At 37.8% G+C, this 25,117-nt stretch overlaps 1 protein-coding gene and 1 pseudogene across 3 annotated transcripts in view; both read right to left on the reverse strand.

Annotated features, from left to right (window-relative positions):
• Nucleotides 1–25,117, reverse strand: part of LOC308518423 (3',5'-cyclic-AMP phosphodiesterase 4D) — a 505,639-nt gene that overhangs the window by 70,054 nt on the left and 410,468 nt on the right. The gene's annotated exons all lie outside the window — the stretch shown is intronic.
• Nucleotides 983–24,062, reverse strand: LOC308518047 (beclin-2-like; annotated as a pseudogene). The gene is made up of 2 exons: nucleotides 23,964–24,062; nucleotides 983–2,248 (listed from the first exon to the last, which is right to left on the reverse strand). The product of its transcript is annotated as a beclin-2-like (transcript).

Raw genomic sequence — 25,117 nt, forward strand, 5'->3', positions numbered from 1 at the left:
AACCTGGCTGGAGAACCTGGACAGAACCTGGCTGGAGAACCTAGCAAGGGAACATGGCTACAGAACCTGGCTGGAGAACCTGGAGAACCTAGCAAGAGAACATGGACACAGAACCTGGCTGGAGATCCGAACCAGAACTTCGCTGGAGATCCAGACCAGAACTTGGCTGGAGATCCTGGCTAGGCTGCTGATCAACTGAACGCTGTCTCCGTGTTATTCCTTCTTCGCCGACTCCGTCCATACCTTTGGGAACTCCTGGACCTGCTGGGGTCGGACCCCGGGGGCTATGTATCTTTGAAAGTGTCTTAATCTATGCTCATTCCTGATTAATAGTTTGGCTGAGTATATAATTCTTGGTTGAGAATCATTTTCCTTCAAAATTTAAAAGGCATTGCTCCATTATTTTCAATGTGAATCTTAAGAAGTCTGATGCCCTTTTGATATTTTCATTGAAGACTATGTAGAAATTTATTTAGAGTTTCTCAGAGATGGAGGGGGAGGGGGTAGACTTTATACATCACAGCAAAAACTTAAAAATCTTAGAATATTCCCCCTCCCGAAGTTCTACTCCATACACCAGTGGCCAATTACTTTTATTTTCTCATAAAAACATTGAAGATCTCCATCTTTCTCTTTCCTACTCCTCTCCTTTCATCTCCACCTTTAGTTCTTTTCCTCTACAACCTTTCATCCCATCACCTTGTAATTTAATCTTTGCTGTCATTTTGAATTTGCTTGTCCAGGTGGTGAAGAAGGAAAGAGAAGGTAGAAGGGAGGCAAAGTTGTGCTGGGGAAGTCAGCAATGGCTTTGGTTTGCTCTGGGCAATACTTTCATTCCTCTTAAATGAATATCTGTGTGGTTGTTTATTATTAAAATTATAAACCTGTTATATTCTTCAGCTTTACAATTGATCTGATAAAATTTTCACAAGTAAAATATTTTAAAGTAAAAAAATATCCCTCTCCCACATAGAAAAAAAAGTTATTTTTGACAATACCTTAAGCAGACCCAGGCGAGACTCCACTTAGGATCTGTAAGCATAAGCTTGAGTGCCTGTGTCCACTGCTCCTCCCGTGTTCAAGTGGGTTCTGCTGGAATAGAATTCACCACTGGCTCCAGGCTCTTCTATCAGGCCTTTCTCCACAGGGATCCTTAGGGCATGCAGAGACCTGGTTTGCCCTTCTCTGTTTCTTCCTTGAACTTCATGCAGTCCAAGAAAGCCATCATCGCCTGGTCAAACTTGTTAGACAAGAGAGCCCTCGGGCCCATGGTACAGAACAAGGGTAGTTCAGTGGAGCCTTCTGTTAAAGACTTCAGATAGGAGTGGTTGCCCCAGGGGATGAGTCCATACCTCTGAAATTCCTGACCAACTATGTTAGACAGGGCCAGGAGCAGCAATGCTGTCTGCCCCCAGGCTGAGTTAATCTCATTCCAGCACATGAGGACAGTGGGGAGGCAGCCCAATCTGAAGTCATTGATGACAGCCAAGGGGCCATCTTGGCGAATCTCAAACGTTGAACTGAAGGGGTTAATTTTCTCTAGCCAAGCTACCTGCGTCAGGGCATACCCCAGCCAGTTCTCCATGCTTCTCAGTTCGTCATGCAGTTCCAACTGTTGCCATTGCAGTTTACTGTAGTTCCTGTGATCCTGCCTTTCCTGCTGGTCCTGCATCTCAGTCTCTGCGTAGGCTGCCTCCAGGCCACAGCTGCCCTTTCTCAGTTCTTCTTCACTTCCTTCAGCTCCTGGACCAGCCTCTCTTCCTCCAGCTCCACGTCCTTCAGTTACTCGTGCAGTGTCTCCATCTCGTCCTCACTTATTCTCCTGCTCCTCTCCAAACAGCATCTGTAGCTCTGACTGTTAGATTCTGAGACAGGGAGCTGAGTGCCCAGCTGCTCCAAAAGATTGTCAGTACAGTCCTTACACAGGGGGTGGTTCAGATCTTCTTTACCAGAAAGGGTGTCAAAAATGCCCCTATTGACCTTCTGGATGTTATTGAGAGTTCTCCCAGAGCCCAGCTCCCCAAGCAGAGTGAAGTGGCTGGAACTGTACCTGGACATCTTGCCATCGCCAGGAAGGATCCTGCTAGAGGCACCATCTTGTAGTTTTTCAACCACTATCTCCACCCAGGTGGTAGAGCCTCATCTGGGGTTCTCCTGGCTCCCGAAGGGCTGAGGGGAGCTTTGAAGCTGCAGGTTCTTGGCTAGTGTCATGGCCTGAGGTCTCTGTGGACTGAGTCAGCTTCAGGGGCTAGAACATGAAGTAGATGGAGGACATGGTGGAGGTCTTGACTTTCATCTTTGATGTAAGTTTTTCCCGAGTCTAATGTCCTTTTGATTTTTGATCCTTTGTAAATGACCTGATGATGATCCTTAGAATAAGCTATATATATATGTATATGATTATTATTATTATATATCAATTATTTCCTCCTACAGTTTTCTTTCCAGAATTTCTGTTATTTGGATGTTAGATTTTTTGAATTGGCCCTCTGATTTTCTCATTTACTTGTTTTCTATTTGTCCATCTTTTTTCTCTATTTCCCTGGATATGTCCTCAAAAAGGCGGTCCAGCCGAAGCCGGTTTGGCTCAGTGGATAGAGCGTCGGCCTGCGGACTGGGGGGTCCCGGGTTCAATTCCGGTCGGGGTCATGTGCCTGGGTTGCGGGCATATCCCCAGTGGGAGGTGTGCGGGAGGCAGCTGATCAGTGTTTCTCTCTCATCGATGTTTCTGACTCTCTATCTCTCTCCCTTCCTCTCTGTAAAAAATCAATAAAATATATTAAAAAAAAAAAAAAAGGCGGTCCATTTCAACATGGCAGCTCAGTCTTCAACTGTACCTGCTGTCCCTTGGTCTAGAGACTGTTTTATGCCCTTCAGAGAATAAATGTCAAGTGTCTTGCTGGGGTGAATGAGGGACAGTCACACCACTCTTCAGAACATAAAATAGGATCTGTGGATCTAACAGCTTCCTTAAAAGTTTTCATATTTACCCCACTTTTTTAGGTACTGATTTTTGAGTCTTTGGGTTGTTTTGCACTAGTCATGGTGTCACTTTTTTGGCTTTCCCCAATGTTAGCATAGAATTCAACTTTAACTGTTCTCTAGGGCAGTTACCACTTGTCCATTTGTTTTCCAGCTTCCAGAATTCTGTTGTTGGTTTTCTTTTCCCATTTTCTTTGCCATTGTGTTTTATGCTTTAAAACTTTTATTTTATGGCTTTCTGAAGATAGAGCTGTTCAATGAATGTGCGAATAGCTCTATCATTAGCCAAAAGTCGCAATGATTTTTTAATGTTCTAACTTGTCATTTATTTATCTTCTTTTGTGAATTGTCTGAACATGTCTCTGACAATTTAACCATGATACCTTAGTGCTTTCCTTACTTATTTGCATGACCTTTTTCTTTCTTAGTGTATTTATCACTGACCTGCAATATCTATAGCAGGGGTCCTCAAACTTTTTAAACAGGGGGCCAGTTCACTGTCCCTCAGACCGTTGGAGGGCCAGACTCTAGTTTAAAAAAAAACTATGAACAAATTCCTATGCACACTGCACATATCTTATTTTGAAGTAAAAAAACAAAATGGGAACAAATACAATATTTATATTTGCATGTGGCCTGCGGGCTGTAGTTTGAGGACCCCTGATCTATAGGATGATTGATTTCAAATCCTACTGCATTATCTGTGGTTCCTGTGGTTTAGAATGTACACAAGTCACAAAATACTTAGATGGAGATGTGTTTACTCTGAATAGTTTACTAATATACATATATTTAGAATCACAAAAAAACAATCTTCAATTAGTAGGCTTTGAACTTGTGACAGGCAGATATTGATCTCTGTATTAATTCAATAAACTTCCAATGAACAATTGATATCTGTGAAGCACCATCCCTCTGAGAATACAAATTCCAAGGGTCTGAGTCCCTTACAGGATTTTCGGGAGAAAACAGATTCATAAATGATCATAAAACAATGAGAACTGATCTATGTCAGAGACACACGCTGAGAACAACTCACTTGGCCTGTGAGTTAGGAGGAATTGGGGAAGACTTCAGAGGTAATGAGCTACCATTTGAGGTGGATCTTAATGATGAATGGTGGTTTTGTTAGGTTGCAAAGGTGACAAAGGCATCCCAGGCTGAAAAAAGACAATGTGCAAAGTGTTGCAGATTTTTTTAGGGAATGGTGAAAAATCTATGGGGGTTGCCGAAGGTATAGAATAAAAAATAGAAACTGGAAAGGATTTTACAGAGTGTCCAGCCTAATCTACTGAATTTTACAGATTTGAAATCAGTCCTAGAGAAGTTATAAGTTGTCAAGATTCCATTCTTAATGAAAGAACCAGGACTAAGACATAATGTCTGACTTCTTTTAGAGAATTTTTTTAATCGCACACTTCCTTACTTCTCCCTACAGATACAGACTACTTCCCTGAGAGCTAGTATGAAAAGAACTGATCAGAAGATCTAGGGGACACAATTAGGATTCCATTCTAATCTATTCCTAGAGGTTCCTTTGATGTGAGGTCTGAGGTCTACAGATAAAGCACATTATCTTAATTATGTCTGTCTACCATGGGCATAGGATGGGAGAAATGACATGGAATAATATCTATGAACAGGAACCACCTGATGGGGAAAATAAGATGGAAAAGAATACATCATATGTAATTTATGACTATTCTTATTTTGGCTTAGTTTAAATGATCAAATTTATTCTTTTGAAAAAGTCATTACATTTTGGATTAGATTATTTAAAACCTCTCCCTTTTCAACGTTCATTTCTTTTTCCATTTTAGTTTCCTCTTTTAAATAGTGGGTATGCTTATTATTCAGTATTTGAGACTACACAAAACTATTCTTTAGTCACCTTGATGCCTTATGAGAGTCCATCAGTTTTTAACTTCCAAGTTATTGGTATGCACAATTGTTGCAAATAAAATTCACTATGTCAAATCTTGTTTATTTTGTCAATCAAGTAAGTAGATATTTATTAATATACTGCATTTTAAAAATTTATTTTGAGAGTACATATATTAAAGCTGGGGACAGTGAAACATGGTAGGGCTTAGGATAGAAGAAGCAACAGGAGAGAGCTAAGTAGGGCTGCTTCAGCTTTCTAGAAAAGTCAGAGAAAGGGGGCATGGAGATAGGTTCAGGGGTTTTATGGCCCACTGTTCCCCTTGTTGAAATTCCCTGGGGATCTTCAGAGGTTTTTTTTTTTTTTTTTTTTTTTTTTTTTTTTTTTTTTTTTTAAGTCTGTGCCTAAGAGAAGGGTATGGACTGCTCCAAGGAGGGCACACTCCAAAGAGTGCACACCAATATACTGCATTATTTTGTGTTTTGTTGTGTTAATTCTTACCTGAGGATTTTTTTCTCCATTGATTTTTTTAGAGAGTGGAAGGCAGGAAGGAAGGGAGAGAGAAAGAGGGAGGGAAGATGGGAGGGGAGGGGAAGAGGAGGAAAGAGGAGGGAAGGGAAGGGAAAGGAAGGGAAAGGAAGGGAAGGGAGAACACTGGTGTGAGAGAGGTTGCCTCTGTAGGCGCCTGGACCAGGCCGGGACTGAACCTGCAACTCAGGTTCTGTGCCCTTGACTAGAAATCTAACTTGTGACCCTTCCATGCCTGGGCCAATGCTCTAACCATCTAGCAACATTGGCCAGGGTTACATTTCTGATAAATGAAAAGAAATCAGATTTTCTTCAAACATTTGCTTGTTTGGAATCAGGTACATAAGTAGAAAAGACTTTCTATAACATGGCATGGTTTCAAAATCTATTATTACTTCCTACAAATATAGAGCATACAAAAGTTTCTCACCATTTTTCTAAGATTAACAATAGGGAGACAAGTGTTGATCTCTTAAAATACTACTTTAATTTTTCTAAATATTTTCACAACCTATTTATTTTTATCCATATTTTAAGGTTATAAATATCTGTTTGTATTGAAATTTTAAAAGACCAATATTATTTTTCTATGTGATTTAACCTAAAATGTCCTTCTATACTAATGAGGTAATTTATTTCTCCACTTTTCTATTTTCTGAGGCTGGAAGATCCTTCTAGAAAGCACTTTTAATAATTGTGCTTTACTTTGGAGCTCTTGAGCAACCACCTGAGAATTCTTGGAATAAACCAGAAGGAAGGCCAAAGAGACACAAGAACACCATAGCTCCCTTATGTTAATCAAACAGAATCCCCTGGTAAACCAAAATGGCCATTTTTACATCAGTAATTTATATTTTGCACAGTACATACTTTATACTGATATTTATAAGTAGGAAAACAACACATTTCTCTAGCTGTAAGTGGAGCCTCTTGGCAAATAAAGAGAAACTTATTCCCATTAAGAAAACATTGGAGTTGAAGTCTAGATAAAAAATATTTTAAAAATCGAATTTAAAAATTCCCAAATTTGCACTCTGTATAAGCTATTGGTTTGAGACTATTGCTACATAATTATAGAAAATACTAGTTAGACTGTTTGAAGTCTCCAATGGCAGCAAGAAAAACAGAAAAAAAATAACCTAACTCCATCAACAATAAAAATATGGAAATTGAGGAGCTCCTGGTGACCATAAATATACACCTTTATGAGCCTGACAATTTATATTCAGTTCATGCAATCAGCAAGTTTGATAATATGATTATAACTCTCAAGTTGAAACAAATGCTCTTTGCTAAGAGCAAAGAGTTGCTATTGAGCAGATGGTATTATTTTTTCTTGCCAATTTATGTTCACAGAGCTCAATCAACGCTTAGCCTTAAAAATGTCAAATAACTCAGATTTCAGGATAACACATACCAAGTAATCTGCCCGGTTTATCTCCACTGCGTCACTCCCTTCTTGAAAAGCTCAAACAAGATAGCATGATTGACACAAGTAAAAGCAAAAACCATATACTTCTTACTGCTGCACGGTCTTATCTAGAATGTAGCATTTCAATATCTTATAAAAGATACCATAATTCAAAGCAATTATGTTTCCCAAAGTACTAATCTACAACATATATAACATGGAACACTTTTTATTCTTGCTGGAATTGCTACCAATATAAAAACATTTGATTACAAACTAAAGTTCATTCCAGTGTGGTGTTAAGAGCCAACATTTTAAGTATGCAAAAACTTGGGTTCAAATTCTAGCTCTGTTACTTCTAAGCAATATGACAACTGGTCAACTTACTTAATCTCTTTAGTCTCAGGTTTCTTATTTGTAAAGTTTGATAGCTTTTATAGGGTTCTTCTGAATATTAAAAAAGCATTACCTGTAAAGCTCTTATCAAACTGTCTGCATAGAGTAAATATTTAACAAAATGATGATTAATATTGGTTCAATTATTGGTGAACTGAAGTTTTAAATACATTAAGAGTTTGTCCCTAATGTACAGTCAATGCAATCATGATTTTTAAAAATTCTTTTTTTAGGGTGGGGGGAAGGTGAAGAGGGTAAAGTGGGTCAAATAGATGGTGATGAAGGGAGACTAGACTTCGGGTGGTGAACACATAATGCAATATAGAGATGATGTATTATGGAATTGAATACTTGAAACTTATATAATGTTATTAGCCAATATCTCCCCAATAAAATAAAAAAAATTCTTTTCTGTTACTATGCTTTTCTAGGGAAAAAAATTTACCCCCAATTTTCTCAAACTTGTTTTGAATTATGCAAGGGCTTTGTAGGCATCTGAACCAGTTATACCATATTATACGTGCGCAAGACTGATAGCTGATTTTCAAGATTTGGCAAGAGTTCCTAACATTTTTCTTTTCTCAAATACACTTGAGGGCTACGATGCAGGTATGATCAGTCAGCTGTTGCAGAGGACTGCCGCAGGGCTAGGACAGGCAACTCCAGGACAAGAGCCTGTCCTTCATACCCATCACGCAGCTGCCCTGCCCTTCCCTCCCCTAATTGAGCAACCTTCTGGCTGTAGATCAGAGGAGTCTTTCTTTCTCCCCCAAAACACAAAGGCAAAAACCATATTGGTATGTGGGTTTTTACCCAAACTTTTTCTTAGGAGCCCCTGAATTCCTTTAAAATATCTCTACTTTACAGTAGAGTTGCTATTTCCTGAATGAACATCTTTTTTTCAATCTTTTCTCTTTTTTTAAAAAAAATATATTTTTATTGATTTCAGAGAGGAAAGGAGAGGGAGAGAGAGATAGAAACATCAGTGATGAGACTCATTGATAGGCTACTTACTGCATGCCCCACACTGGGGCTCAAACTCGCAACCCAGACATGTGCCCTGATTAAGAATCGAACCATGACCTCTAGGTTCATAGGTCAATCCTCAACCATTGAGCCACGCAGGCTGGGCCTGAATGAGCATCTGAATTTTTTGTGAGGTGGAATGAGACATAGAGGATGAACATTCTGTCCTCCAGAACCATTGGATTCTACCTCCTTTAAACTCTTCTTCTCTATGTCCATCTCCCTGTTTGTTGTCTTTCTTTACCTCTTTTTAACTAATCCACGGATCTAAAAATCAGTGGAATACATAAACAAGCATGCACTTCCATGTTCACTGCACTAGTTTGTAATATAAAAAGTCATAAATAGAAAAACAATAAAATATAAACTTTGAAATACATACTATGCTGCAGTTTAAGAATATTGGTATACATGTATATGTGCTGAATAACATAATCTTCAAAACATATTATATTCAAAAGCCAGTCACAGAATAACATGCGTAGTATATCACTTTAGATAAAAATTTTCCTGTAATTCTAATATATGAATATCCAGTTAAAATTCAGAAAAGATATACACCAAGTTGTATCCATTGCTAAGTGGTTACTTGCAAGGAGAACAAATCTAAAGGAGCAGGAAGAAGTTTTACATATTCTTAATGCTTTAAGTATTTTATGACATGAAAGTACTTATCTATTACTAATGTAATAAAACTATATATTTAAAAATCTCATGGTAGATATCTTAGGAAATACAGAAAAAGTTAAGGAAATGAAGAAAAAGCACATATAATTCTACAACCCAATGCTCATTACTATAAAAATTGATATTTTTTTCCTAATACATTTCTACACACATATGCCTGAATTCAATTTTTACAGCATAACTGGGTCTCATCTCATTCATCTGATACCCTAAAGAGCTTGAAATACCAAGAAAAAAAAATTCATTTCTATAAAGAAGCAGCACTAAGAAGTATTGGCTAACGTAGGCTGTGGCTTTTATCTGTATAGCTTAAAGCTCAACTGAAAACATGCTACATAGAAAAGGAATGCTACAGCCATATGTACACACACGTTTTGCTTTTTTCAAGTCCCAGTCGGGTCAGGGAAGCATAAGACTGCCTAGGAGACGGCACTGTCTCAAGCTACTGCCCTAATTCCTAGTGCTTGATTCTGGTGCATTTCCTGCATGCTCTCAGAATGTGTCACTGCAAATTCCGAAAGACAGCAGTTGCACATTTGGAATGTGGGTTTTGACACGTGGCTCAAGTAAATGTTGTGGAAATGCCACCGGAACTGTACGCCTCAGTTTCCTTATTTCTCAACTTGATCTCTCCAGCCCTTTCAGGGCAAGTCATCTGCAATTTACCAAAACCCACAAGAATTATGCCGAACTGACCACCATAATATGTCCTGCTCTCAGGCCTTAATTAATCTTCAAAGCCAAACTTCCTGCAAAATGACTTCACTTCTTTATTGTGTGGTATTTGTCTCCATGTTCCAGAATGCTCGCCAGATGGTGACTGAGTGCGTCTCTCCATCTCACAACATCTTCATTTTGCTTCTTGCCACTCACTACTTAAAGTTGTAAAACAAAACAAAACAAAAATACAGTGGAAGCAAGTACTTAGCTGAAAAATATAGTTTTCTCCTTAGGAAAAGGGCTACAGGGCAAAAACAGGGGCCGCAAACAGTTACCCTGTGAGAGCAATTATACAGATGCTCTTTGGTTTTGATCTTCTTTGAAGTTAATTGAAAACAAACTTGAATATGTACCAATCTTGACAGGCATGAAAGTCAGATTCACAAATAGGAAATGTGAAGCTTTCCCAATCTTCTATATAATCTTATACAATATACATGAAGGTCACTGTAATTCAAGATCTTCACTATTAATATGAAGGAGGTAGTACATAAACTCACAATCTTATTTCAAATATAATTCTTTAGGTAAAATCTTAAAAATAAAATCATGGTTTGATACTATTGACCATTGTGAGGAGAAGAATAACAAAGTTCTTCAACATCCCAAGAAGTTTGTGTGTTCTACCTTTCTAATAAAAGAGGACTAGATTGATTTTAAGTAAACATTAATATTCATATTATTGATTGTTTTTATTAGAAATTTATTGTCTATAGAACAATGAGGAAAAAGCATAAAGTTCGACTATATCCAAGAATTTATGCTTTGAAATGAGGCCAAGTCATCCATAGGATGAAAACTCATTTATTTGAAAAATTTTAAAAATCATTTAAGCAATATTTTATAGAAAGTACAAAACTGTTAAGAGAAATGACAGAATATATATAGATTGCTAATGTTCTCCATTTCAGAAAAGAAAGTTGAATGCTGTCTTATCTCTAGGAGTCAGAACTTCCTGCTGTTCAATTTTGCTTTTTATAAGCAGACATGATGAGCAGCAGAAAAATTGGTCTGTTCTGAGCAGTTTTGCATAAATTTTACTCAATATCAAAATAGATTTTAAATTGTATTGCTATCAAATATTCTGAATCTTATGGGCAAGAAGAAATCATATACAGAAAGTGGATTTGCTACCTCTTAAGTTCAAACCTCTTATATGTATTTCTTTTACCTTTGTCCATACAGTTATACAGCTATGACTGGGTGGTTGAATTATTAAACAGTTTTCTATATATTTCCCTCAAAATCATATTTATTCTATAATGGCATCCTATAGTATACAATTGGTCCCACAATTTTTTCCCCAATCACTCAACAATATCTGTACTGTAACCCATCACACTTATTAAAGAGTTGATAGTAAAATAGGACGCCTAGTACAATAAGAATAGAAGTATGGGTCCTTATCATGCTACTGAATAGCTTTCATTCAACATCTATAATTAACAACAAAGAAAATAAGAAACAAAACAAAGCTGCCCACTGTCTCCATAGTTAATGCAGCTCAGGAAATTCTAACCTAAGCAACTATATAAGAAAGCCAAATATGAAGTATAAATAAAAGAAGGGAGCAAAATTATATTTTCAGATGAAAATTCTATAACTAAAAATTCAGGAGAATCAACAAAATGTATAAGAAAGATGGAGCATTATAAAATATATATACACTATAGATATTTTATATACCAGCAATAACCAGTGAGAAAATGGAGAAAGTATCCCATTTACAATAATCATAAAACATATAAAATACCTAGAAATAAATGTAAAAATGTGAATATGTAAAAGTCTTGCACAAATAATACTATGTAACTTCACTGAAGGATATTTTTTAAAAACTAGAAAAAATATAAATATATTTAATTTCCTGGATGGGAAAACAATATTTTAAAGATAAATTAATGTAAAACATTTTTTTCAATTATTTTTGCCCTACAATATTGACAGATTTTTAATTATGCAAGTCTAATTATGATATCTACTTTCTTAGAACCCTGTGAAGACTCTAATTTAGGCTGCCTGTTTTCTAGGTCTGTTATTATCCTGGAATTCATTTTCATAAAACACCTGGGTTAGTTCCAGTACTTGCATCTTAGTACTTGCTGCGTCTTCTGTATATATTTTTTCTTTGATATCTTCAAGTAATTTTATTTTCATTATGAATCATCTGTAGGGAGTAAACTCTGTGAACTTGAGCCTTTATATGTTTAAATAAATCTTTAGTTTGTTGATAGTTTGACTATCAATTTTGGGTTCTAAGTAATCTTCCTTAGAACTTTGAAACATTGCCTGGTCTGTCCCATGTTACCTTTGAAAGATCCCTTTTTGTTTTCTAGAAGCTCTTAGGATCAATTTTTTTTATCTTTGGAATTCTGAAATTTCATCAGCATGTAAACAGTATGTATTTTTTACCCCTGTTGGGCAGTGGGTGAAACTTTTCAATCGAGAACTTGAATCATTCTTCAGGTGAAGTAATTTATTTTTAAAATATTTTTTCCTGTCCCTTCTCACTCCCCTACTGACATCACACTCTTCATGTCTCTTTACTTTTTCATTGTATTTTATATCCTTGTCTTTGTGCTCTACATTTCAGGAGATTTGCTTGACAAATTCAGTATTCACTAGTGTTCAGTCTTTTCTTCAATCTTCCAATTTTTTTTCCAGTATCTTGCTCCTATTTCACAGAAACTTAATCATAATTAATGTACTCTTGGCCTTACTCTCTCTGAAAATTTAATATTGTAAGAGTTTCTTTCTATACTGTTTATCATCTCTATTTCTTCTGAAAATAAATATTCTCAGAAAAATACACTTGTTTTGCTCATCCATTAGTTTCTTTTTGTTTGTGCTATTGGTTTCTTCAAATCTTTTTTTGATTGTAAGTACTTAATTTAAGAACTAAGAATTTTGTAGATGGTTTATAGGGGTTTCATAAAGTAGTTGTGTAGTACTTGTAAACTACTTAATTAGAAACTTAATGCAATTTTAATAAAAATACTAATGGAGTTTTTTGTGAGGACTTCACAAATAGATTATAAAATTAATTTTTATAATTTTAAATTAATATTTACAAATTAGCAAAACAAAGTAAGAATAACTGATAAAAATTTAAAAAATAAGATTAATTATGAGGGCACATGTTTTTTCAAGTACTAAAATGTATTTTTTAAATCTATAATAGTTATAACATGGTACTTTTGTATAGCAACAGGCTATAAAGATTAAAAACAGAACCAACCATCCTTAAATTTAGTAAAATCTAGAAGTGATATCTCAAGCCAATAAGGAAACTATGGATTATTCAGTAAATATTGTTCTGAAAATGTAGGAAATCTAGATAAAGAATATCAGAGCCCATAATTATTAAAATAAACTCCATATTTATTAAAGATTTAAAAATGTAATATAAGTTTATTAAGGACTAAAATAAAATATAGGGGTAGAAAAACTTGCTAAGGATTTACAAAGTATATTTTGTATTTTCAATATACTTATACTAGTATATAGACTATATAAATGATTTAAAACTTCAGTTTGTAAAATAAAATATCCATAAAAGTGAAACTATAAATGGGGATTGGGATGGTAGAAGGACAAAGAATAAATATTCAGAGGTGGCCAAAAACAACCCTCCTATATAATAAAAGGCTAATATGCAAATTGACCAAACAGTAGAACAACCAGTCCTATGATGCACACTGACCACTAGGGGGAAGACACTCAATGGAGGAGCTGCCCCCTGGTAGTCAGTGCGCTCCCACAGGGGAAGTGCCACTCAGCCAGAAGCTGGACTCATGGCTGAGTACAGTGGCAGTGGTGGGAGCCTCTCCCTCCTCTGTGTCAGTCGGACATTCCCCGAGGGCTCCTGGAGGGCGAGAGGGCACATGCCAGGCTGAGGGAACCGCCCCCCTCCAAGTGCACAAGTTTTGTGCACTGGGCCTCTAGTGTTGTATATATAAAACCATCCTGCAAGGGTTGTACACAGGAGAGTAAAAAATAAACAACTTAATGAGAAACGTGCTATTATTGTTCCCATTTTGCACCTGAGAAAACAGGCTTAGAAGGTTACATAACTTGCTGAGGATCACATAGCTAATAGTGGGGAGCCGGGATCTGAAGCTAAGAAGTTTGGTTTCAGAGCCCACCTTTCAGCCCTATGCAGTATTGCTTACTCCACCCAATCCTTTGGTATTCATTTTGTTTCTCTGCCTGTGAGACTTCTTAAAATGTTTCCAAAACCCAGAATCCATACTTCTTCCGTTGTGCCCTCACAGTTTCCTGTGTCTTTCCACACCCATTTCAACTAATACCTTCTCCACAAAATTCTTCCAGAAATCCCGGGTCCTTTTTGGAATGCTCTCCTTCCTCAGATTGGAGAACACCGCTCTCCTGATTTTCTGCCTACTCTTCAGTTGGCAGAAAATTTTTCAATTCCTTTGTTGGATTCTTCTTTTTCTATGCTTCCCCCCCCCCTCACCTCACTCATTGTCCCTGTGAGTAAATTTACCTCCAAAATTGAAATGTCTACCTCCTATGTTCTGAAAACTCCAGCTCAGATTGCTCTTCCTCATTCAGATGTCCACCTGAATGTGCGCAGACACCCCAAACTCCACATTTCTAACACTGATACTTACTCTGCCTACTAGTTTTGCTCTCTCACTGAGATGCCGCCGTCACTCACCTCCTCACTGAAGCCAGAATGCCAAGCGTGGGCATCGCGTCCCGCCTCTCTCAAGTCCAGTCTCCATGTTACATTTGTTTTTCTCCATAAATAGCCATTGAATCTTCCCCTCTCTTCCTAATTTCTTTAGTTCATGCTCTCTTTGGTTCTCATGTAATTATTGCAGTAGGCTCTGAACTGGTTTTCCTGGTGCCCACCTTTCTCCCACTCACTCCAATTCTATCTCCATATCAACATTTCTCAAGTTTGAGAAGTCACAGATTTCCAAAAACACTTTCACAACCCTCAGAGGCATACAGTGTTCATATGAGAAACTTTGCAGCAAAAGTTACATACTTGTCTTTAGGTAATTATGTGTGGTTAATGCAATAATTCATGTATTAATAAACACAAAGGCAAAAATTCAGGCGCATGATTCAGAAAATGTTTATATTCAATTATTTTTTAAATAAAAAAATAAAAACACAAAAAACTTACAAAGATTGCTTTAAATATGCAACTTAAAATTGTGTCAAAATTAAACAACATGATCAAGACTTAAGGCTGATATTTCTCCCATTGAATAAAATCTCCCCCGAGCTTAAAAAAAAAATCCTTATCCTAGCATGACATTCAAGTCTTCTTAGCAGTTTATGAAAGGTTGCTTCTCTTTAATCATCTTTCTCATTCCTTACTGATCACCACTGTGCCACATACTGCAACCTGTTTGGGGCTCTCTTGTGCCTTCCACACTGTAATATTTGCTTCAACATTGACCTTTAACCAGACATACCTCTCCTGTTCTAGCTAACTTCTCATCCTCAAAGCCCCAGCTCTGGGATTTTCATCACTGGGAGAATATCTGATTTTTTTTTTCCTCTTTTCTACTTTTGGAATGGTATGTGTGCACCAACAGCATGCTATGATGTAATTGACTATCTTTCTGTTTAATGCCCTTAGCTGTTCAGTCATTGAAATGTAGGTCTGTCTTTATCCGTTTTCTAGTTTTCAAGCCTAGTATAATTCTTTGGCACTTAATACATGTTTGTTAAAGAGATCAATGACTTCCATGTACATTTACCTTTCCTTCTTCTTTGAAATTCATTCATTCATTCATTCATTCATTCATTCACTGGTAACCATTTATCTGTCAGTTTGAGTGAACACAAAGATGCATAAGACATTGTACTGAGCCCTACAGAGCACTTCATTTTTGTGTCATTCACTTCTCTCCCTCTAATAGTTTAGTTATGTAGGTCTTTTCTTCAAAAGAATAGCAGGGATTCACCATAATATCTTCTCTGCTCCTCACAGTTCTTAGACCATTGTAGAGGCTCAATATGTATTTGTTGGATAGCCTAATTTTGCCTTTAGAGGTGCCTATTAATGCATACTTCTCTCAGAGGATCCTGCTGTGTGGGAACCCCATGTGCTAGACTTTAAGCAATTTATAGCTTTTCTGTCATAACTGTGCGAAGTGGACTGGGGGGACAGAATTATGAGTTCAGAAAAGAAACAGGACGTGATGTTTGATTCCAGGTTTTCAGCTTAATTCTCAGGGCAGTACTTATTCCATCAAGATAAATAGACTAATTTTCATTGAGTTTTAATCAACATAATATGTTAGTTTTACAATATTTAGAGATTATTTTTAGGGATTATTTATTTCTATATTTAAAAATGAAGAAATTAAAGCAATTCATCTAGGCTGAAAGGTATAATTACAAAATCATTTTTGGTCTAGCAATTCTATCTCATTATTTCTGGATAAACATGTTATCGCTTTCTGATACTAAAAAGAAAAATAACAGAGCTAAGATTTATTAAGCATTTATATTGGATAAGCTCAGTTTTGAGCCCTTTTATATGTATTAATTCACTGAATCCTCACAATAACTTTTATTATATTCATTTTATGGCTGGGGAAACTGAGGCCCAGAGAGCTTCTGTAACTTGTCCAAGGTAACTCAGCTGTTTAATGTGAAGCTGAAATTCAAACAGTTTGTACTTTTTACAGTTATATTATGCTTCCCACAGAAGGAGCACTGGAATGATTGTTACAAAACCAGGTTGTTAAATTTGCCATATAATAATGGAGTGAATTTAAGGGTGTCATTTTATCTTGAGTTTCATTGTTCTTGCATCCTTAACCACCTGTGAGGAGGAGGAGTCTTTTATAAACTAAAAAGTGTTATGAATTCAAGACTTTTTCTTTACAATACATTATTATTTTTAAGAGTCTGAAAAGGAGAGTCTTTCAGAAGGTCCACGTGAAGGTAGAGACAAGGTGAGGCACGGGCACTGAATGTTCAGACTCCTACTAATGATGTTAAGCTGCATGCATTATTGCTAAACCTCAGGGGGAGAGTGGGAAACAAGAGAGCATGAAGCCTGGACATTTGACAGTAATATAATTATTTTCTGATCAGTTTAAGAGCATTAAGAATTACAGAATAAGCAGAGTTAAAAAGGTTTCAGGAAGAAGTAAAATTGTAAGAATACAATCAAATTGTTAAAAATTATCAGAACCATTTTAAAGAGCGTAAACCATTTCATGACATATCTTTCTTTTTCATATTTTAGTGAGTAGTTATTAGCAATCACACAATGAACACAGCACATGTTTTATGCCTAGAACAGTTGACAGCATCTCTAGTGCATCTGGCATTAGCCTAGGAGGTAGAAAATCTGAGTTCTGTGCCTAGCTTGGTTCCAGGTCAGTAAGGAAGTGGCTATCAGGCAAAGGAAGGGGGACGCGGGGGTGGGTGAAGGTGGGCAAAGGTGGGGAAAATGGGGGACATCAGCAATAGTGTCAACATTAAAATTTTTTAAAAAATATTATACTCTGTGCCAAAACAGAAGTAGCTATCTCCCTCTGGGATGGTCTGTCTCCTCCAGTGATAAGGAACCTGTTGATGCACTTGCCTCCACTCCATTTCAAAAAGATGCTCTGAAGATTGGTAAGTCCATGTCTATTAAGTTCGTTGAGCTTTAAAGGCTAAACCATACACAGACATACTGCATGGGAAACACTACCATCACCTCTTCCATATATGAGAGTAACAATGAGGAGAAAGATATCAAAGGCAGTCTCAAATTATAAAAATGGTTGGCAGGGATGCAAAAAGTTACAGGATAGGAAACAACAACAACTGTGACACTGAATCCACATTAATATTTGCATTCTACATTTTACAGATTCTCAGAAAGGTCAGTCCTTCATTGAGTGTTACAGAGTATTATCAGTCTTTCTCATTGACATGTTGTAGCAAATATTTTAACTTATGTGGCCTTTGGTTCCCTTAAAAGTGCTCAAAAAGGCCTTTTATAAAATACTTTTCATGAAGAAGTACAATAACAAAACATTCAAAAATCTACTAAACACATGAAAGAGTGCTCACCCTCATTAGTAATCAGGAAAATACACTGATCCCATTATAGAGCCTCCATATTTAGAAAAAAAAATGGAAAGGCTGACAGTACCATATTTTTTTGGCTAGGATGTGGACTCAGAAATTCTCGTGCACTTTTCATACATGTTACCAAATACTTTCCCCTTACCTAGAAAAGTTCCAGGATTCCATTCTTTGTTACATTCCCCCCACAGAAATGCATGCTTATATGCACCAAGACGCATCATGACATCATATCTTTATTCATATTTCCAAATGGAAACTGCCCCACTTCATCCTAGGAGAAGACTGGAGGAATGAATTGTGGTTCCTTTACAGAACAGGACTCTATAATAGTCATGAGGCGGAGAAACAACAAGAACTCTCAGTCAATGCAAAACAAAATGGTGCGGCCACTTTGAAAGCCAGTGTGGCAGTTTCTTACAAACTAAACACACGCTTCCCACACGATCTAGCAGTGGCATTACTCGGTATTTACCCCAAAGAGTTGAAAACTCATGTTCCACGCAAAAACCTGCAGAAGGATGTTTACAGCAGCTTTATTTAGAATTGCCAAAACTTTTTTTTTTTCCTGTGGAAATTCATCATACTTTATTGGACGTGTTCTTATCTCACGTACATATATTCAGTGCTTTTTCTTCCCCTGATTTCTTTTTTTTTTTAATTCTTTATTAGTTAAGGTATTACAAATGTGTCCTCATCCCCCTCATTAAATCCCCTCCCCCCCCCCCCCCCCACCACTCATGCTCTCATCCCCCTGTTGTCCATGTCCATTGGTTTGGCTTATATGCATGCATGCATACAAGTCCTTTGGTTGATCTCTTCCCCTTGCCCCCTCCCTCCCCTACTTTGAAGCACTAGATTGTCCTTCAGTAGGTAAACAGATAAACTGTGGTACATCAAGGCAATGGAATATTATTCTGTGCTAAAAACAAATGAGCTATCAAGCCATGAAAGGACATGAAGGAACCTTAAATGCACATTACTAAGTAAATGAAGGCAATTTAAAAAGGCTACATACTCTTTGATTCCAATTATATGACATTCTGGATAAGGTAGAACCTTGGAGACAGTAAAAAGATCAGTGGTTGCCATGGGTTGAGGGGAGGGAAGGAAAGGCTCATAGGTGCAGCATAGAGTTATTTTAGGGCCACTGAAAATACTGTATATGATCCCCTAATGGTGGATACATGTCGTTACACATTTCTCTAAATCTGAGAATGAGCCCTAATGTAAACTATGGACTTTGAATTTGAGTGAAAATGATGTGTCAATGTAGGTTCATCAATTCTAACAAATATATCACTTTGGTAGGGTATGTTGATAATGGGGAGAATATACATGTGTGTGGGGAGGGGGCATTTTAGAAATCTCTACCTTTTGCTCAATTCTACTGTCGACCTAAAAGTGCTCTAAAAATAAAGTATATTTAAAAACATACATCAAAAACCTGAGCACTTGTGGCTTCTTGGAAGTTCACAAAAATTTTACAGTCTAAAAAAATTATGTTGAATCTTTGACTTCTCTTTTATCTATATAAGTGCTGATGAAGATCACCTGGTGAATAATTTAGAGGTTTAACATAAAGGGTCTTCTTAATAATATGCCTTTATTGAGAAAAATCACAAAGTCCCAACAGCAAAATGTTAGCAAGGGAAAGAACTGAAGACTTTTCTCTCTGAAACTGCCAAGCATGTCTGGTTTAATTGAAATTGATGGCAAAGACAACAGAGCACACGTAATTGAATTTTACTTTTAATGATCGCTAAGCCATGTTTGAAACATAAACATACATGTGAGAGTCTTTCAAGATGTTGGACATGAATCTGTTTTCATAATTCAAAAGCATACTTTGCTTATGAATCTCTTTTTAATAAGCTTTGGCTGGGAATCCTTTTCTTCCAGATGTTTGGTGTTGTATAGGCACAACATCCATCTTTCTGGATATAATTTAAACCATAGTTACAAAGAGTACATTTATATTATGAAATGGTAGAAGAGAATTCTATAGAATTATATAATGACTAGAGGCCCAGTACATAAAATTCATGCACTGGTAGGGTCCCTAGCAGCTGCAGGCCGGGTATACACCCTCCCTTTCCCTGGCCCTGCCCCACCCTCTGGTCAAACTCCCAGACAACTCCCAGTCGAGGGGACAATTTGCATACTATGCTTTTATTATATAGGATGAGTACCTAAGTCTCACAAAGTACTATAGAGGCATCTAGTCATCTGAAGTAGATTCTCTTAATACTCTTCAAACCTGAAAGAATTTTAAATTCCTTATGACATTATTAAATAGGCCAATTAATAGTTTTGGTTAAAGCCTCCTAAATCACAGACACATAAAAAGATTTTTAAATATATGCTTTCATTTAAAATCCCTCTTTAAGGTCAGCTTTAGCTCAAGTGGTTACTTCATCATGGCAGACACTAAAGTCCCTCTTTAAGCAATTTATAGGAGGCAGATAGTTTGGTGGTTGAGAGGATGGTCTCTGAAGTTAGGTCTGGATTTAAGTTCCAACTCTACCAATCACTAACTTAGATGCCGGGAGCCAGTCCATCCTTGCTGTTTCAAAGGACCTGGCATATATGGCATACTGTTCTTAATATGTTTGCTCACCTTGGCACTATGTGTTTTAACCAAGGTCTCCTCTCTGAGAAAGGTTGTTTCCCCAGGTAGGGATTTTCCCCTGAAGTTAGGGAGGGAATAAAACCCCTCAACTAAGTGCCAGGCGGGTAATTAATCACTTTAACTATGAACAATCATGCTTAAGCTACATAATCTTTACTCCCTGGAATGGAGATAAGAAACGCCCTAACCTTTGTAATAGAGATTGATAGGATTGAATCAACTGGTATAAATACAGATGTAACAAGACAGCAACACACAGAACTTAGAACACAGAACTTAGAAGACAGAACCTACACAGAACCTATAGACAGAAGAACTTCGCTGGAGAGAACATGGCAAAAGATCCTGGACTGAACCTGACTACAGAAATTGGCAAGAGAACCTGACTAGAACCTGGTGACTGAACCTGGCTGGAGAACCTGGACAGAACCTGGCTGGAGAACCTGGCTGGAGAACCTGGAGAACCTAGCAAAAGAACATGGACACAGAACCTGGCTGGAGAACCTAGCAAGGGAACATGGCTACAGAACCTGGCTGGAGAACCTGGAGAACCTATCAAGACAACTGGACACAGAACCTGGCTGAAGATCCTGAACAGAACTTCGCTGGAGATTCTGGCTAGAGATCCTGGCTAGGCTGCTGATCAACTGAATGCTGTCTCTGTGTCATTCCTTCTTTGCCGACTCCGTCCACACCTTTGGGGACCCCTGGACCTGCTGGGGTTGAACCCTGGCACTTAGACAAGCCATATTACCTCTCTTTTCCTCAGTACCTACTTCCTGGTGCTCTTACAAGGACAAAAATAAATATCCCATGTGAAGAACTTTGCAAAGCTCCAAGCACATAACGACCACTCTCTAAACATTAGCTCTTACCATCATTAGCACCTTCTAGAATCTTGCTGATCTTTTACCCAACTTGTTTTGTCCCATCTTTTTTTTCTACTCCAAGTGCTCTTCCAGGCCACCTTCCTCTTCAACTATGAAACCATACATGCTTATTTCTCCTTCTCTTTCTGAAACCTCTCCAACATGAAATTAAAGGAATAAAAACACACAAGTCCACAAAGGCATAGATAACGGGGAAGGAGAAATTTCAATTGATTTTTAGAAATCAGAGAGTAGATGGAGGGTTATAAACTGCCTTAGCACAATGGAGAAAATCATTACAGAGAGCAAATTCCAAGAGAAAGTGAACTAATGTGTTCTGCCAAACCCAGAAAGACTTTCTGCTGAAGAGGCAGCATAACTAAGGAAGGAAGGATTTTAGTGAGAGGCTGGAAGTACATTAAGATTATATGGAAACTTTGTAAAAAAAAAAAAAGATTATATGGAGACTTTGGATCCCAATGAATGATTTCCCTCTTATGCTGGAGACTGAATCTTTCTTTTCTAAAGAAAATAAACTAGAGACACTTCAAACTAAGGACATCAGGCACTGTGGCAAACAAAGTGAGGCCCCAGGCTGAAAATAGATGCTTAACTGAAGAGTTTCTAGTAATACCCCCAACCTTGTTATAGGCCATGCTCCCCAAATACTAGCAGATATATGCCCCTCAGTGGATATCTCCCAGGCAGGAATTGGAGAATCTTCTCATAATGGCATTGGAGAACTTGCCAGAGAATAAATCAACTGAACCACCAATAATGCTATAGTGAAACCCTACAGTTAGTTGACAAGTCTACCCATGTTCACAGAACTTTGATGGTGTATTTATTTATCTTTATGTTTTGGTAATCCCCACCTGAGGATATTTTTTCCCCAGTGATATTTAGGGAGAGGAGAGGAGAGGAGAGAGAGAGAGAGAGAGAGAGAGAGAGAGAGAGAGAGAGACATAGACAGAGAAACATCGATGTGAGAGAGACACATCAATTGGTTGCCTCCTGCATGTGCCCTGACCAGGACCAGGGATCAAGCCTACAGCCAAGGTATGTGCCCTTGACCAGAATCGAACCCACACCCTTCAGTCCATGGGCCGACACTCTATCCACTGAGCCAAATTGGCTAGGGCTTGATAGTGTATTTATTGTTGTCATCATTGGTATTGTCATTGACTATGTGTGTGTCTCACTTTTAAATAAGAATGGACAATCTCTTGAGGAAATTCTCCAGAATAAAGAAGAGAGACTAGAATAAGCAGACCATATAAACTGAATAAAGAAATCCACAGGAAACAGAAAGACAAAGGAAAACCTCCAAGGAACTATCATTTGTACCCCTAGAAAGGTAACATATTCCGAACATGAGAATAGTTACTATTAAAAAAATAACCAGAGAACAAGAGAGTATTGAAATTAGAAAATATATATGGCCCAAGTGAAAATTCTAATAGAAAGGTTGGAAAATAAATTTGAAGAAATCTAGAAGGTAGAATAAAACAACAAAAAAGACAAAAATGGGGGGAGTGGGGGAGTGAGGAAATGAAAGGATCTGATCTAGGAGGTCCAACTTTTGACTAATAGGAACCTCAGGAAGAGCAGGAGAGAAAATGGAGGAAGTAATATTACTGAAGGCTTAATAAAGAAAAAAATACCAGAATTAAAAGACCCAGATATCTGGAGTGTGCCCAAGACCCAGACCAAAACAATTGACCATGAAATGTAGAAACACTGGTGATGAAGAGTTCACAAATTTTTACAAAGAAACAGGTTTTGAGCAGATATCAGAATGTCATCAATGTTATAAAACAATGGAATGCTGCCTGCAAAATGTTGAGCAAATACATTTGTAACCTAGAATTCAATTGCAATTAATCCATGCCCAAGGTAACAGAGGGTTCAAATGATGGACTGTTGGAGTCTGAGTAGTATATAGGAAAGGTTCCTGAAGAGGAATTCTTAAAAGCTAGATTCTATCCTCAACTTTGAAACTAAATGTGGAGACACAGGAATAAATGAGGGGTACTCTTACAACTACTCCGAGAGTTTGAAGCTCCCGAGACAATGATTTCTGTTTTGCTTACATCATTAAGTGATGGTATCAAGAGGCTGAGTACAGTAATGAAGTCTGCCAGATTTTGTACATCTGAAAGCATGTACTATTTTTTTCTTACAGCTACACCTCTGAAGAGACAGCTCAGTGGGCAGTGTGCAGCAAGAAATGAAAGCCAAATACTCATTCTGAAGTCAGTGTTGCTTGGACTTGCTTATATATGTACACCCAATTTTTCAAGTCATTAAAAACATAACTAAGAGTGACCGTTTGCTATTAACTAATGACCCAGCATTCAACTATCGTGTATGACAAAGTGGAGAAGTATTTATTTTAAAAAATGTATGCTTATTGAACTATAATAGAAACATTTCATTAACAATCTCATAATATGGTATTTTTTTTATTCTTACCTAAATGGAATGGAACAAAAAAATAGATAAATAAACCAAGGAAGGGCGGGGGGGGGGGGGGTGGGGGGAGAAAAAGCACTTCTTGGTATTTCAGTATTCTTTTACAAAGGATCCAGGTTATCACAGTAATTGGCTCCCCTCTCTTACATTGGGGATATTACTATATTAAATGGCTAAAGGATAAACTTAGGTAACAGTGGAGCTATAGTTCTTTCAGAAATAAGATAATTAAATAGTAATGTGTGCCAAGAAAACTTTCTTTGAACATTTCTATTGTACCCTCTCATTATTTCTAGCTACCCGATTAGCAGTCAGTAAACGTGGGTAACTGCTTCCTTCTGATATCACGTCAAGTCTATTCTCGAGTTCTCCTAGCATCACTGCAACTACTGGGGAAAAAAAAGATATTTTGTTCACTATATATAAATTATGCTGAACTGTTTATAACATTCAGGGTTTTGTTTCTCTCGAATTCTCCAAGCCAATTTTTATAATTGGCTAAAACTGATATGAATAGATTAATAAGTATAAATAATTATAATAAACACTAGAGGCCTGATGCATGAACTTTGCGCACTGGGGGTAGCAGGGTCCCCCTCAGCCTGGCCTGTACCCTTTCACAGTCCAGGACCCCTAACTCCTTACCACCTGCCTGCTCACTGCTCCTTAGCACTGCCACGGAGGCGGGAGAGGCTCCCGTCACCTCCACTGCACTTGCCAGTAGTGAGCCTGGCTTCTGGCTAACTGGCTCTCCCCCTGTGGGAGCGCACTGACCACCAGGAGGCAGCTCCTGTGTTGGTCTTCTGCCCACTGGTGGTCAGTGCGCATCATAGTGACCGGTTGTTCTGGTTGTTCTGCCGTAATGGTTGCTTCGGCTTTTATTATATAGACTAGAGGCCTGGTGCATGAAATTTGTGCACTGGGGTGTGGGGGTGGGTCCCTCAGTCCAGCCTGTGCCTTCTCGCAATCTGGGAGCCCTCAGGGGATGTCTGACTGACAGCTTAGAGGAGAAGGCCTAAGCTGTCAGACATCTTTAGCGCTGCCATGGAGGTGGGACCGCCACTGCTGCTGCACTCACCAGCTGTGAGCCCGGCTTTGGCTGAGCGGCACTCCCCCTGTGAGAGTGCACTGACCACCAGGGTGCAGCTGCTGCGTTGAGCGTCTGCCCCCTGTAGGTCAGTGCACGTCATAGCAAGCAGTCATACCGCCTTCCAGTTGATTTGCATATTAGCCTTTTATTATAAAGGATTATTACTTAAAATAAGGAGAGTTTCCTGAAACTGAAACAGAATTCAGACTAAACTGTTGAGTAGGCTCAATGCATTCCGGATAAGGATAGATTGCTTTCTATTTCCCTCAAACGTTCTTTGCTCATTTCAGAAATATTTTTCAATCGTTTACCATGTACAAAGCCCTGTGCTGGTTACTGTGGA

The sequence above is a fragment of the Myotis nattereri genome, assembly GCF_964212035.1.
Source record: "Myotis nattereri genome assembly, chromosome: 4".
NCBI classification, from domain to species: domain Eukaryota; kingdom Metazoa; phylum Chordata; class Mammalia; order Chiroptera; family Vespertilionidae; genus Myotis; species Myotis nattereri.